Below are 13,789 nucleotides of genomic sequence, written 5' to 3'. Positions count from 1 at the left end.
GTTTCAATTTTTTTCATATATTCGTGAACTGCAATACCTGCCAATAGTGGCCACTTTTATTTAGTGACTGTCATTGACAATCTTTATTGTAGTTGGTTCCAACGTTTGGTTCACTCTATATATCCAAACTCTGTAAATTCAAAGTTTTTATTAAAAGTCTATAGCTTCCGATTTTGTTAAATTGTTTTTTAACACGTACACATGCCATCAATATGATGCTGTGTCGCGGATAATGTACGTCGTAAATTGTCTCTCTGTCTATCAGTGAAAAGATTGGACTTGAAAAGTTGATAAATCGACTACTGCTCTTCCCACTAAAAACCATATTCCTGCGGTATTTTGCAGGATACTACGAAAAATAAGTACGCCTATCCATCACTTCGTGTATGACTGATATGTTGAGTTTTATTTATCGTGTTCTTTCGCTCGCATATCCGCTGGCATTGATATGAAGCGTGTGGTGGAAAATGTTCGGATATCATCTGAGAAATCCGGACATTTTGGAAATGATTTAAAATATTTTTAGACATGAATTTTGCTCGAGTTTTAAATTTGAAATAATGTTAGGAAATCTAGAAGTAATACGAAATAAGATGAAGGTATACATAGCACGACCGGTTTCTTATTATTTGAAACAGATGAAAAGATTGATACATTTTGTACTCCCTTTGAAGTATTTTGAAGTGCAAAAGAAGTGTAATGAAAAGAAGATATATTTTCGATATTGTATTGGAAAAAACTCTTCGGTATTTCATCAATGGATGTTTAAAGAATATCTACCTACCTTGGCAACATTGAAATTTTAAATGCTTCACATAGTTTTTGAAGGGTAAAAATAGCCGATTTCGCAATTTTTAATAAATTTTTAATCGCTTATAATATGTCAAAAACTATTAACTTCATCTCGATTAACTATCAACTATCAACTCAATACAAAACAAGCTGAAAATTCGAGCATTACTATAACGAAAACTTTGTTTATTTACATATTTTAATTCATAAAATGGAAAATTTGCTATTATGAAAAGTTGTTCATAATTAAAAATTATGTATGCTTTAATTTGCAATTATATCATTCTAATTTAAATATTGTGAATTATAAAGGAACTTTACTCTTGATCGAAATTCATATTTTTATATACTTCGTATAAAATTAATAAAATTTGATATATGATGGTTGCATCATAAATCTTAGACCATGAAGAGCTTTTTATGAAGAATAACTTTTCTTCGTCAAATTAAAAATAAAAGTAATTATAATAAAAGTATAAAAATAATTTGAGAAAAATCTTCAAATATTTTTTTCCATTAGAAGGATGTAATTGCACATATAAGACCATAATTTTTTATTCCAAACAACATTTCATATATTCGGTTCGCTAAACTCAGACACAACTGGCTAGTGATTTTAGTCAGTAATTTTGCCAATTCGACAAAAAATAATTACTAAATAGTTAATAATTACTGAATAATTAGTAATTTTGCCAATTTCAGCAAAATTTGCAAAAAACAAAAAAATCACCTACTAAAATCACTAGCCAGTTGTGTCTGAGTTTAGCGAACCGACTATAATAACAATTTTCATTTCATAACAAATGGAACAGTCCATTTATCATTAGGTAGTCCCATTAAAGGGGAGGCCGTATACTCGTATAAACCTTTGTAAAGTTATTAGTAAATTATTGCTTTCAAAATATACTCAAATTGTATTTTTGAACATCTTATTTATTTTATATAATAATTAAATTCACTATCAAATGTCATTGATATTTTATTAATACTTAATTTAAAATTTAGTTTGACATTCACGAAATGTCAAACTCAAATGTAAATAACCTGTGCTTTCCTTAACGAATTCAAATTAAAAAAACTAACCTACTTACTATAAACGATTTCAGCTGACGTTTAGTGTGTCTGCGGAAAATAAAAGGATTTTGACGTCACATTTTACACTTTGAGGTCGATTATCTCGAAGACCGTTAGAGATATCGAAATGCCGTTTTCAGATTTGGATTCAGAAGACAAAACTACATAAGAATCCATCGATAAATCTACTATAAGTATTGCAGGAGCGGCGACGCAAGAACACACAGACTTTGCGAATTTATAAACGAAAAGTTTTCGTTGAAAATATTTTTAGGAAAAAAATAAAAAAAAAAAGCGGTTCAAAATTGTTCACCCACTTTTGGACCTGGCAACAGTGGTGTCATGGTGCGGGAACGCGTGGGAACGCCGTTCCGGTACTGGTTAAGAAAAGGAAAAAAAATAATAGAGAATTTAGGTTTTGCAAACAAAAATTATCAGTGCGTTCCGGCACTGCTAATTTTGCCATGACACCACTGCCTGGCAACATGCTAATTTGTTAAAATGGGTCCTTTTTGAGTAAGATTCTGCAAAAAATCCGAATCAGAATATTTTTCCTGGCGGATGTGCAGTGGCTTTCTGGACTAATATAAGAGCAATTTTAACACTATGTTTTAATATAATATGTAGATTGCAAAAATAGTATCTGATGACTTTTGACCTAAATAATTTGTGCATTCAACAGTTTAGAATTTCCCACTAATGCTTGAAATTAGCAACATTGTTATTCATTATAAGAGTTATAACATAAATCAGCAAGTAAAATGCATACTAAATTAAATATCAAATAAATATCTATTTTCTATAAAAGTAAATTATGCCGAACGTTCTGTTACATTTGACGTTAAATACATGCAAAGGGATTAAAATAGCTAATACGACAGGATTACATAAAGTGACTAATGATTCAGCATACTTTATGCTTATTAAAAGTGGTACATGTTTTGTCTGGTAGCTTTCTTTGACGGCGACTAAAATTTGTATTTAAATCAATTAGACTACAGGCCGTACAATATACATACCGTTGCACGTCATTATCTACGTCAGAGATCTAAGTTGACATTGTTGCCCAATTATAAAAAATTCTTGAATTCATTTTAAATCAACTGTATAACATAATTATTGCGGAAGTGGATTATGCAAAAAAACAAATTAATATTCAATGTAAATAAACAAAAACATAAGAAATAGAAAACAAGAATTAAGTTATAATCTTACGTTAAAGTAAATAATAAAAACAATAAATATATTGAAACAAATACTTATAATAAAGAATAAAAACAAATCTTAAGTGTAAATGCCGCAACTGTCAAATAAATGTTACCAATTTATGCCAAAATGTCTCCTTTGTTCGAATTCAGGTAGAGTGTAATCCGAACAAGTGTGCTTTATAAAAACGCTTTTTGTCCACTTATTCAAATTAAATGAAACAAGTTAGGGTATGTTTCTTTAAAACTATATTAATAGAAATCTTCCAATATTATTTCCATGTGTAGGTATATAATAAAATATGACTAGTGGCTGTAATTCCAGTGTATTTATACTCCGCTAAACGATTCTATTGAGGAATAGACCTACCGTGACGTCACGTGTTATGACGCGGATGACGTGCAACGGTATCTATATTGTACGGACTGTATATTCATGGTGAAAACCACTTATTGAATAAAATTATTCCTGTCATTCCTTTAAAAAACTATAAAAAACGCTCAGACACGTCGATTTTTATAATATAAATTTGTGCTTTTTAAACATAAATTTAAATGTACCTACACATAGTCCTGTCGCCAGTGGGGGTACAACGGCCTCCTTAATTCAGATGGACTTACCCAAGTTTTTTTTATGTATTTTGACCCGTAGACCACGAATTTTTTGGGTAACAGTCGATCCGGATGTCGATAAGATTGTTATAAACAAAGAACTTGAGGAATCACATAACAGCGATTTTTTGCAGAACAAAACATTGTTCTGTATTTTTTGGGTTATTCTAAGCAAAAAATGTTCTTACAAGTTTTTTCGTAGGATGCATAGTTTTCGACATACACGCGGTTGAACTTTTAAAAAATTGAAAAATTGCAATTTTTAAACCCGAATAACTTTGGATTGAAAAATAAAATAGCAATTCTGCTTACCGCATTTGAAAGTTCATGTCAAATTCTATCGGGTTTGATTACTTTCATTGCTAAAAATTAATTTTTTTATTGTTTAACAAAGCTATAAACACATAGTGATTGAATGATGTTTTCAATGCATTTCCCATTTGAAATCGAACGAGTAGGCGCGCATACATACAATTTCTACGTAGACTACGTACATTAAAACGCATGCATTGGGCACGGGAAACACTATGTGTTTATGGCTTTGTTTAACAAATAAAAACTTAATTTTTAGCAATGCAAATAATCAAAACCGATAGAATTTGACTTGAACTTTCAAATGCAGTAAGCAGAATTGCTATTTTATTTTTTAGTCAAAAGTTATTCGGGTTCAAAAATTGCACTTTTTCGATTTTTTGAAAGTTCAACCGCGTTTATCTCTAAAACTGTGCATCCTACGAAAAAACTTGTAAAATCATTTTTTGCTAAGAATCACTTAAAAAATACAAAAAAATATTTTGTTTTGCGAAAAATCGCTGTTATGTAATTCCTCAAGTTCTTTGTTTATAACAAACTTATCGACATTCGGATCAACTGTTACCCAAAAATTCGTATTCTACGGGTCAAAATACATAAAAAAAAATTTGGGTAAGTCCATCTGAATTAAGGAGGCCGTTGTACCCCCCCCTGGCGACAGGACTAATAGTTATTCATGCAAGTCTAGGATAATCCATAAGCTTTATTTTAAATGGAACACCCTGTATATTTTTATATTTTTAAATAGGATCTATTATGAATATTTCATGGTGAAATTTTGAAATTATGTTCCACTCATGAAATAAAATTGTTTGTGTCCTTATTTTAGAACATCATAAAGAACGCTAAGATCCATTTCGATTTTTATATACCTACATATAAATGTGCAGTTTTTAAACATATATTTAAATGTACAAAGTGATTCACGGTAGGCCAACATAGTCTATTAACTTTATTTTTAACAATCTGATCTTAACAAACTCTATTATGTAGTAGGGTCTATTATGAATATTACAAGGTGAAATTTAGTTTATAATAATTTAGAAAATTGACGTCTATATTTAGCTAATTTATAAGAGAGCTACTAAGTATTTAGAGTGTGATAAATTTTAATTTCAAAATTTTAGGTATGTAATGCATTGACGAAAATTATACATAATTTCATAATATAGTTCGTTGAGCTCAAGGTGACAAGGACCTTTCAAAAACAAAAATATACTAAACTTGCATGAATAACTCTGTAAATTTAAATTTATGTTTAAAAAGCGCACATGTGAATTTGAAATTGGTCGTATCCCAGCGAGATTCATAATTTTCTAAAATAGGGATAAAAACTATTATATTCCATAATATCGTAGCATTTGATAACTAGAAAGTGGTAGTTCTGAGATAAACGGGTTTAAAGATTTTAAAGATATTTGTGTGGCTACCATGATGTTGGTAAATATGGAATTCACCCTGCAGCACCACAATACTGTTCCTTAACTTTTTGGCTACTGATCTATTTAGAAATACGATGTAAATTTATTTTCCAAAATGGAAAATAACATGGAAAAAGAACAGTTATCAACTTTTAGCACTACCATAATGTTAACATTTGGTAATGTCGCATGTCGTGCCAAGTTGTATCTAAGTGAAATTTTTAACAAAACTAATATTTTAAGCATTATTTTGGTATAAATTGACCCTCCGCCATGGAGGTTGCCAGATCTGCTCACAATTCTCGATTTTTTGCATTAACATGAACCTAATCAACAGATTAGGCAATTACGTGGTAGACTCAATGGTTTCAGAAAAACACATGCTACAACTAGATTACTAGAGTTAGCTAGTTGTAGCGTTTAGTGTATGTCGCATTCACGATTATTTCGATTAATCAATAACTTGATAACTCATCTTGTCAAGTTTTAGCACTGACTATTATGGGCATTTGAGTTCTATCAACTTTCGTCAATCATAAATAAATACTTAACCCGTTTGGAGCGAGTTATCAAGTTTTTACACAATATGGAGGCGAATAAAATACATCCTGTGAATTAGTTATCTCAAAAACGTCAATTTTGGAGTTATCAAGATTACTAAGGCGACGATATGTTCCTTGCACACTTTATAATTTCAAAAGTTTACCCGGTATTATTCATGATAGACCCTACATTATATTATACTTCGTTGAAATCATTCTGTTACGCAGCTTCTAAAAATGTAAATGGCATTCTATTAAAAATAAAGCTTGTATGGACTATGCTAGGCTTGCGTGAATCACCCTGTGCATTTAAATTTATATTTAAAAAGCGCACATTTATATATAAATATCGACGGATCTCAGCGTATTCTATATTTTTTAAACCAAAAATAGAAATAATTTTATTCCATAATTGGTTTCCCCTTACGTGTAATATTTGATATTTTAATGTATATGTCTAAAACCAGATTAGGTATAATTTTTTCTACAAAAAAATTTTTAATAAGAAATCCGCAAAAACCTAAAATCTATAGTTTTTTAAATATCTACAAAACGAAACATGCTAGGTACATAAAACCTTGTACCAAAAGAAAGGTTGTAATATTTACTACAGAATGAAATACTAATATACAGGGTGTTCCATTAAAAAAATGAGAATTTTGTATTTGCAAATAGTGAACACACTGTATATTTTCTGGCTATAAGTAAAATATATTATTATATTTAAAAATGACACTATGTTATTTGACGTATCACTTAAATTTTTATTACTTTGGAATCATAATCCACAGCCCTATAATATTTAATATTGCCAATTTTCTCAATAAAAATGTTTAAAAAAGTATATTCAGAAATGATTTAATATATAGGGTGTTCCAATTAAAAGAACACTTGGCTCATACCATCGTTCTGACTCACCCTGTATAATCGAAAATAATTTTAAATTATAGACGTTTTTGATACACATTAGTTTTGTTATAAACATTTTTTTGTATATCTCATAGTTTAGCCGTAATCAAAGAAAACTAGAGGTTTGGCGCGCCCTGTATATTTTATTTATTTAAAATTATAATTAAGTTACATTTGAACAGTTTTGAAAGGTACATTCTGGTAAGTTTTGCTTTAACACATTTTAAGTTTTTAATAGTTATTTTACTCCGCAGCGCAGCATGGAGTACTGGGACCATAATATTGAAGGTTTTAATTTTCTTGACAACTCTTCGAAGTACACAAGCATAGTATTTTCAAAAAATGAATTAACTTTCTCTTTTTTAGTAGGTACGTATTATTTTTAAAATTATATTCACGCTTGGAATGTTGACAACAATAATTGTGTTTGTATTGTGAGAAAAACTACCGGAGACCCGGTGAGACATTATAGTATAAGAGCTGTGAGACATTTTTGAGTAGGTATTTTAGGCAACCTGAAAATTTTTCAGGTGACTCTTCTATGATAGTATTATACAAAAATGCCGGTCTGGCTGAAGAGTAGCGGTTATTTTCCCCAAAATTCCCCCCCAAAGTTAAAAAAAAGGGTAAAAATTGTTATTACAAAAAATATCATTGATATGACTTGAAAGTAAATTTAAATATTCAAATACATATAAAGAAAATAAACAGACCAGGCGATTTGAGGGCGATTTTAACTCTGCAAGATACTTCCGTGGGCGCCCTAGGATTATTTTCAGGGGTGCATCTGAACTTCAGAAGATTTCATCTGAATCTGTAAAACTATTAACGAGTATAAAATATACAACTATACATGCATAGCTATGTACATTCCTTCCGGACAGGGAGGTGCAATTGTTATTTTGACAGGGTATTTTTTAATTTTAAAAATAAATATTCTAAAATAAACAAGTTTTTTTGGTGAAATTATCCAATTGCTATGTGATCAAACAAATTACGCGTGCATATAAATGAAACCGCTATAGACAAGCAGCAGTGTGAGGAAGAGCGTATACCGATAGCTGTTTGCGTCCTCTGTTGTAGCTGAGCGAGTCCGTTCGCTCGAGAAAATCACGTGACCTGGCGATATCCATGTTGTTGTGCCTCGAAACGTTAGAGTAATTATTATATATATTATAGTTTTTTAAGTAATTTTTCTTATTTAAAGGAAAATAATACGTACTATACAATAGAGTTTGCAAATATGACAGAAAAAGACAAATTTATTATTATAAATATATAGGTAGAAAAGTATAAAACTATAAAATAAATTAATTCTGTGTCCGAATCTTGTACTTCTTCTTCAAACTCCTCATCTGAGCTTAAATGTTCATTTTCTTCTTCTTCGTCAAACTCCCCTCGAGACTCAAATTCCTCTTCTACATGATCTGTAAATAGTTGTAATATGTATTTAGAATTACATAAAAATTAATCAGTGATTAATTAATTGAGTTGCTACGTATTCTCTGTCCTTTTATTCGGAGGCGAATCTGAAAAAAAACTTTGTTGAGATGTGGTGTTATCGAATAATGTAAAAAATATCATGGACACAACACTTAACAAACAGGGAAACATTAAGAAAGATGAAAAAGGCAAAAGAAATACTCAACACTATGAAGGAAAGAAAAATGAGCTAAAATAAATATACATTATCTTCTTCTTCCGTCAGACTCCCCTCGAGACTCAGATTCTTCTACCTGATCTGTAAATAGTTGTAATATGTATTTAGAATTAATGAAAAATTAATTAGTGATTAATTAATTGGGTTGCTACGTATTCTTACTTATATAACCAATCACATCACGTTTTTTATTTCTTAGTATATGACCAATGAAGCTCATGTTTCTTTCCTTCATAGTGTTGAGTATTTATTTTGCCTTTTTCATCTTTCTTAATGTTTCCGTGTTTGTTACGTGTGTCCATGATATATTTAACATTATTCGATAACTCCACATCTCAACAACGGCAAGTCTTTCTTCAGATGCGCCCGTGATTGTCCCGGCTTCGACGCCGTATAAAAGGACGGAGAATACGTAGCAACTCAACTAATTAATCACTAATTAATTTTTAATTAATTCTAAATACATATTACAACTATTTACAGATCATGTAGAAAAGGAATCTGAGTCTCGAGGGGAGTCTGACGAAGAAGAAGAGAATGAATATTTAAGCTCAGATGAGGAGTTTGAAGAAGAAGTACAAGATTCGGACACAGAATTAATTTAGTTCATAGTTTTATACTTTTCTACCTATACATTTATAATAATAAATTTGTCTTTTTCTATCATATTTGCAAAATTTATTGTATAGTAGTATTATTTTTCTTTAATTAAGAAAAAGTTACTTAAAAAACTCTAATATATAATAGTTACTCTAACGTTTCGAGAAACAACAACATGGATATTGCCAGGTCATATGATTTTCCTCGAACGAACGGACTCGCTCAGCTACAACAGAAGACGCAAACAGTTATCAGTATACGATCTTTCTCACACTGCTGCTTATCTATAGCGGTTTCATTTATATGCACGTGTAATTTGTTTGATCATATGGCAGTTGGAAAATTTCACCAAAAAACCTGTCTTTTTTAGAATATTTATTTTTAATATTAAAAAATACCCTGTCAAAATAACAATTACACCTCCCTGCCCGGAAGGAATGTACATAGCTACGCATGTATAATAGTTGTATATTTTATACTCGTTAATAGTATGTACAGATTCAGATGAAATCTTCTGAAGTTCAGATGCATCCCCTGAAAATAATCCTGGGGCGCTCATGCAAGTATCTTGCAGAGTTAAAATCGCCTTCAAATCGCCTGACCTGTTTATTTTATTTATATTTGAATATTTAAATTTACTCTAAAGTCACGTCAATGATATTTTTTGTAATAACAATTAGTGTAACAATTTTGTAATAACAGACCGGCATTTTTGTATTAAGCTATCATGGAAGAGTCACCTGAAAAATTTTCAGGTTGCCTAAAATACCTTCTCAAAAATATCTCACAGCTCTTGAACCATTAGGTTTGTCTAGCAAGCAGTCAAACTAGTCAGAAACCGTCAACAAACAGTTGGTCAGTGAGAGAACATAATACAGTCACCAGTGCTATCCCCTCTACTCGCGCTGGTCCACTATTCGCTGATGGTTTTAAACCGTTTGAAACTGATGCTAGAAAAAACCTATTATTTCTCACTGCAATATCCGACTTTTTTCACTGCTTGAGAAATTTTTCAGTGTATGTAAGTAGTGAGAGAAATTGCACATTGTATAGCATCCATAGAAAATATATACGCTCAACTCGATACTGAAATGTTGAAACAAATATAGATATATAAAATAGCCAAACATGGAGCAAAAAAACAAATGATTTTAATCACAAATCTCGGATGGTAATTTCTTACAAAAATTGTATTCCTTTTTTAATATATACATATTCTTAAACGGATTCAATGTATACAGGCTTATATAAAAAAGATGGCGCCTTATTCAAGACGAATTATCAATGGTGCCAAATGTCGTGTATTGGAATTTCAACTTGCAATACAAATACGGTCATAAAATGCATGCTCGTAAATGTACATCGACCATTTAGATAAAGTTTTTTCTCGGCCATGTGCTGCACAAAACACGAAACGATAACCACTTGGGACCCTGAGAAACGAGACAAACTAGACGCTCATGCCGATTTATGGAAATGAGAAAGGAAGTGAAGACATTACCGACGGGAACACGTGTGATGATATGTCGTTTTGGAACGTAAGTTCCGGAAATTATCCCAAAACTTATCCAAAGAGGAGCAGATATATGACTTTCAATGTAATCTTAAAGTAGGTTAATCAATCTATGCTACAAAAACTGTAACACACACAAATAATGCTTATCAGAGTCAACTAATTGATATAAAAAAGAAATCTACGTAATATACAGGGTGTCCAGAAACTCTACCGACAAACGAATACAGGAGATTCCTCAGATAATTTTAAGACAATTTAACCCAATTCACTAACCCCCTCTGTGGCTCAGTGGTAAGAGCGCCTACCTTTGGATCGAAAGGTCCGAATGGTCTTGAGTTCAAATCTCACCCGGGTGAGGAACTTTTCGTTTATTATAAATTAGACAATGACGTCGACTTTGCTAAGTAACAAGACACTTACTCAACACACACATGACACTAAGTACCTCATGTTGTGACTGACTGAATGACATAAAGTCCATGCCATTAAAAAAACCCAATTCACTTAGTCCGAAAACGTTTCCTAAGGGAGCTAGAGCTATTTGAAGGTGGCGTCTGCTAATTAGTTTTTCTTAAATAGCTCCGGAACGCTTCTATTTAGAAAAACAAAAATTGGTATGCGTATTTATCTTCCAGGGATAAATCGACTCCATCTATTGCAAATTTCTAGTACTGGTCATAGGCGTCCGTTTTGGGTAGGGCTACGGTTACTTTATCGCATAACTTTTTTGTCTTTAATTTTTAAGCTGGCTCTGGCTTATTAATTTTTTAAGCTCTGGCTTAAATTGTGAGGTATTCTTGTACTAAAATGTACTCTTGTTTTAAGTAGATGGGATACACTGTTTTCTAGAAAAATCAATTTGAAAATTTTTCGTTTTTTAAATAAAAAAAATCAGAAAAAAACTATTTAGAAAAACGAAAACTTGTAAATTACGTTTAATTATCTTCCAGAGATGAATCGATTTCATTAATTGCAAATTTCTAGTATCGGTCATATGCGTCGGTTTTGGGTAGGTCAACGGTTATTTTCAAGTATATTCAAATGGGAAATAAGCCACAATTTCACCTAAAAATGATTTTATTAACGTTTCGACGCCCAAGTCGGGTGTCGTTGTCAAAATACAAAAATGTCATTTTTGTATTTTGACAACGACACCCGACTTGGGCGTCGAAACGTTAATAAAATCATTTTTAGGTGAAATTGTGGCTTATTTCCCATTTGAATATACTTGATTATAAAAATGCCACAAGAAAATAGCTTCAGAACAACAACGGTTATTTTATCACATAACTTTTTTGTCTTTAACTTTTAAGCATTTTTGACACTAGATTATTAAATTATGAGGTATTCTAGCAGTAAAAGTTACTCTTGCTTTAAGTTGGTAAAATACACAGTTTTTTTTCAATTTTTATAATTTTTTTTAAATTCAAGTGACGAAAAATTTTCAAATCGATTTTTCTAGAAAACGGTGTATCCTACCGACTTAAATCAAGAGTACCTTTTAGTACTAGCATACCTCACAATTGAATAATCCAAAGTGAAATATGCTTAAAATTTAAAGACAAAAACGTTATGCGATAAAATAACCGTTACCCTACCCAAAACGAACGCTTATGACCGGTACTATAAATTCGCAATGGATGGAATTGATTTATCTCTGGACGATAAATATACGTACCAATTTTTGTTTTTCTAACTAGAAGCGTTCTGGGGGTATTTAAGAAAAACTAGTTACCAGACGCCGTTTTCAAAGAGCTCTAGCTCCCTCAGGAAGCATTTTTGGACTAGGTGAATATGGTTAAATTGTCTTAAAATTTCCTGAGGAATCTCCTTTCTTCGTTTGTCGGTAGACTTTCTGGACACCCTGATAGGTGTATTTAAATTAGTTTGTGTTTATGTATGTATGCTGGTAAATAATAGGGTGTAAATAAAATATTGTTTAATATTTCTACAGAGTTGGGATAAAGTATGGCACACCAAGCAAATATCTTTGAAGCGAAAAGACCAATATTTATGAAACTTTGCATGCAAGTACAGTAACGGAAAAAGCATCTGATTCCACATTTTTTGTTACTACTCCACTTCCGGTTTCACCGGAAATACCCTTAACTTATTTACTTTAAATGGGACACTCTATATATTGTCTGTTCCATACCATGTTTGGAAGATATAACTATTAAAACAAGAAATAACTCACTTTACAGTTAAAAAATAAGTTAATTTATTTACGTTAGAAAAATGATAATAAAAATAAAAAAATCATTTGAAATATTGAACATGCCCTCCGTTCACCTCCTGACAACGTGCAACGTATAAATAAATTCGTGAGTCACTCTTTGCAAGATTTCTCCACGTATTAGTTCACATGCATAGATTATTCTTGGTCTCAAATCCTGCAAGCATGTTGGTCGCCTAACGTAAACACGTGATTTTAGATAACCCCCAAGAAAAAAATCTAACGGGTTGAGGTCCGGAGAACGAGCGGGCCACTCTATGAATCATCTACGTCCAATCCATCGATTTGGAAAATGCACCTCCAAAAAATCCCTAACCCGTCGGTCATAGTGGGGAGCCGCTCCATCTTGTTGAAACCAAAAATTTGGTTGTAACTGGCCATTCTGTTGAAGTGCAGGAATAATTTGGTTATTTAGTAAATTTAAATATTGTTCACCATTCAAATTTCCGTCTATGAAAATTGGGTCTATTAGGATATTTTGAACAATTCCCATCCAAACATTTAACTTTTGTGGATGCTGAATATTATGTGCTTCAATAATCCAATGAGGATTCTCATTTGACCAATACCTACAGTTATGGCGGTTAACTATTCCATTTAAGCAAACAGTTGCCTCATCGGAAACACTACATAACTTGCAAAATGTTCGTCATCGTTACAAATATCCGGGTGGGTTGTGATTGCCCGCAGCGGTCAAATACCTCCTGGGGTACTGAAATTTACCTTTAAGAGGGTTGCTGTGATTGCGCGCAACGGAAGGATTAAAACAGGTAAACAAAACGGTATATTGTGATTGCGCGCAGCGGTCAAATACCTCCTGGGGTACTCTACACTCTAATACCCGAAAGTTAGGTTTGGACCGAAGGGTTAGGTCTTCCTCCTTTGAAAATTGTACTGTATAATATATAAT

The 13,789-nt window shown here is 31.6% G+C and overlaps 1 protein-coding gene across 6 annotated transcripts in view; it reads left to right on the top strand.

The window, feature by feature from the left end:
* LOC114331602 (ADAMTS-like protein 4) overlaps positions 1-13,789 on the top strand; it is a 470,719-nt gene that overhangs the window by 246,841 nt on the left and 210,089 nt on the right. The gene's annotated exons all lie outside the window — the stretch shown is intronic.

Source organism: Diabrotica virgifera, chromosome 2 (assembly GCF_917563875.1).
Source record: "Diabrotica virgifera virgifera chromosome 2, PGI_DIABVI_V3a".
Classification (NCBI taxonomy): domain Eukaryota; kingdom Metazoa; phylum Arthropoda; class Insecta; order Coleoptera; family Chrysomelidae; genus Diabrotica; species Diabrotica virgifera.
Note: the sequence above shows the minus strand (reverse complement) of the source record. Positions and strands in the feature narration are given on the sequence as shown.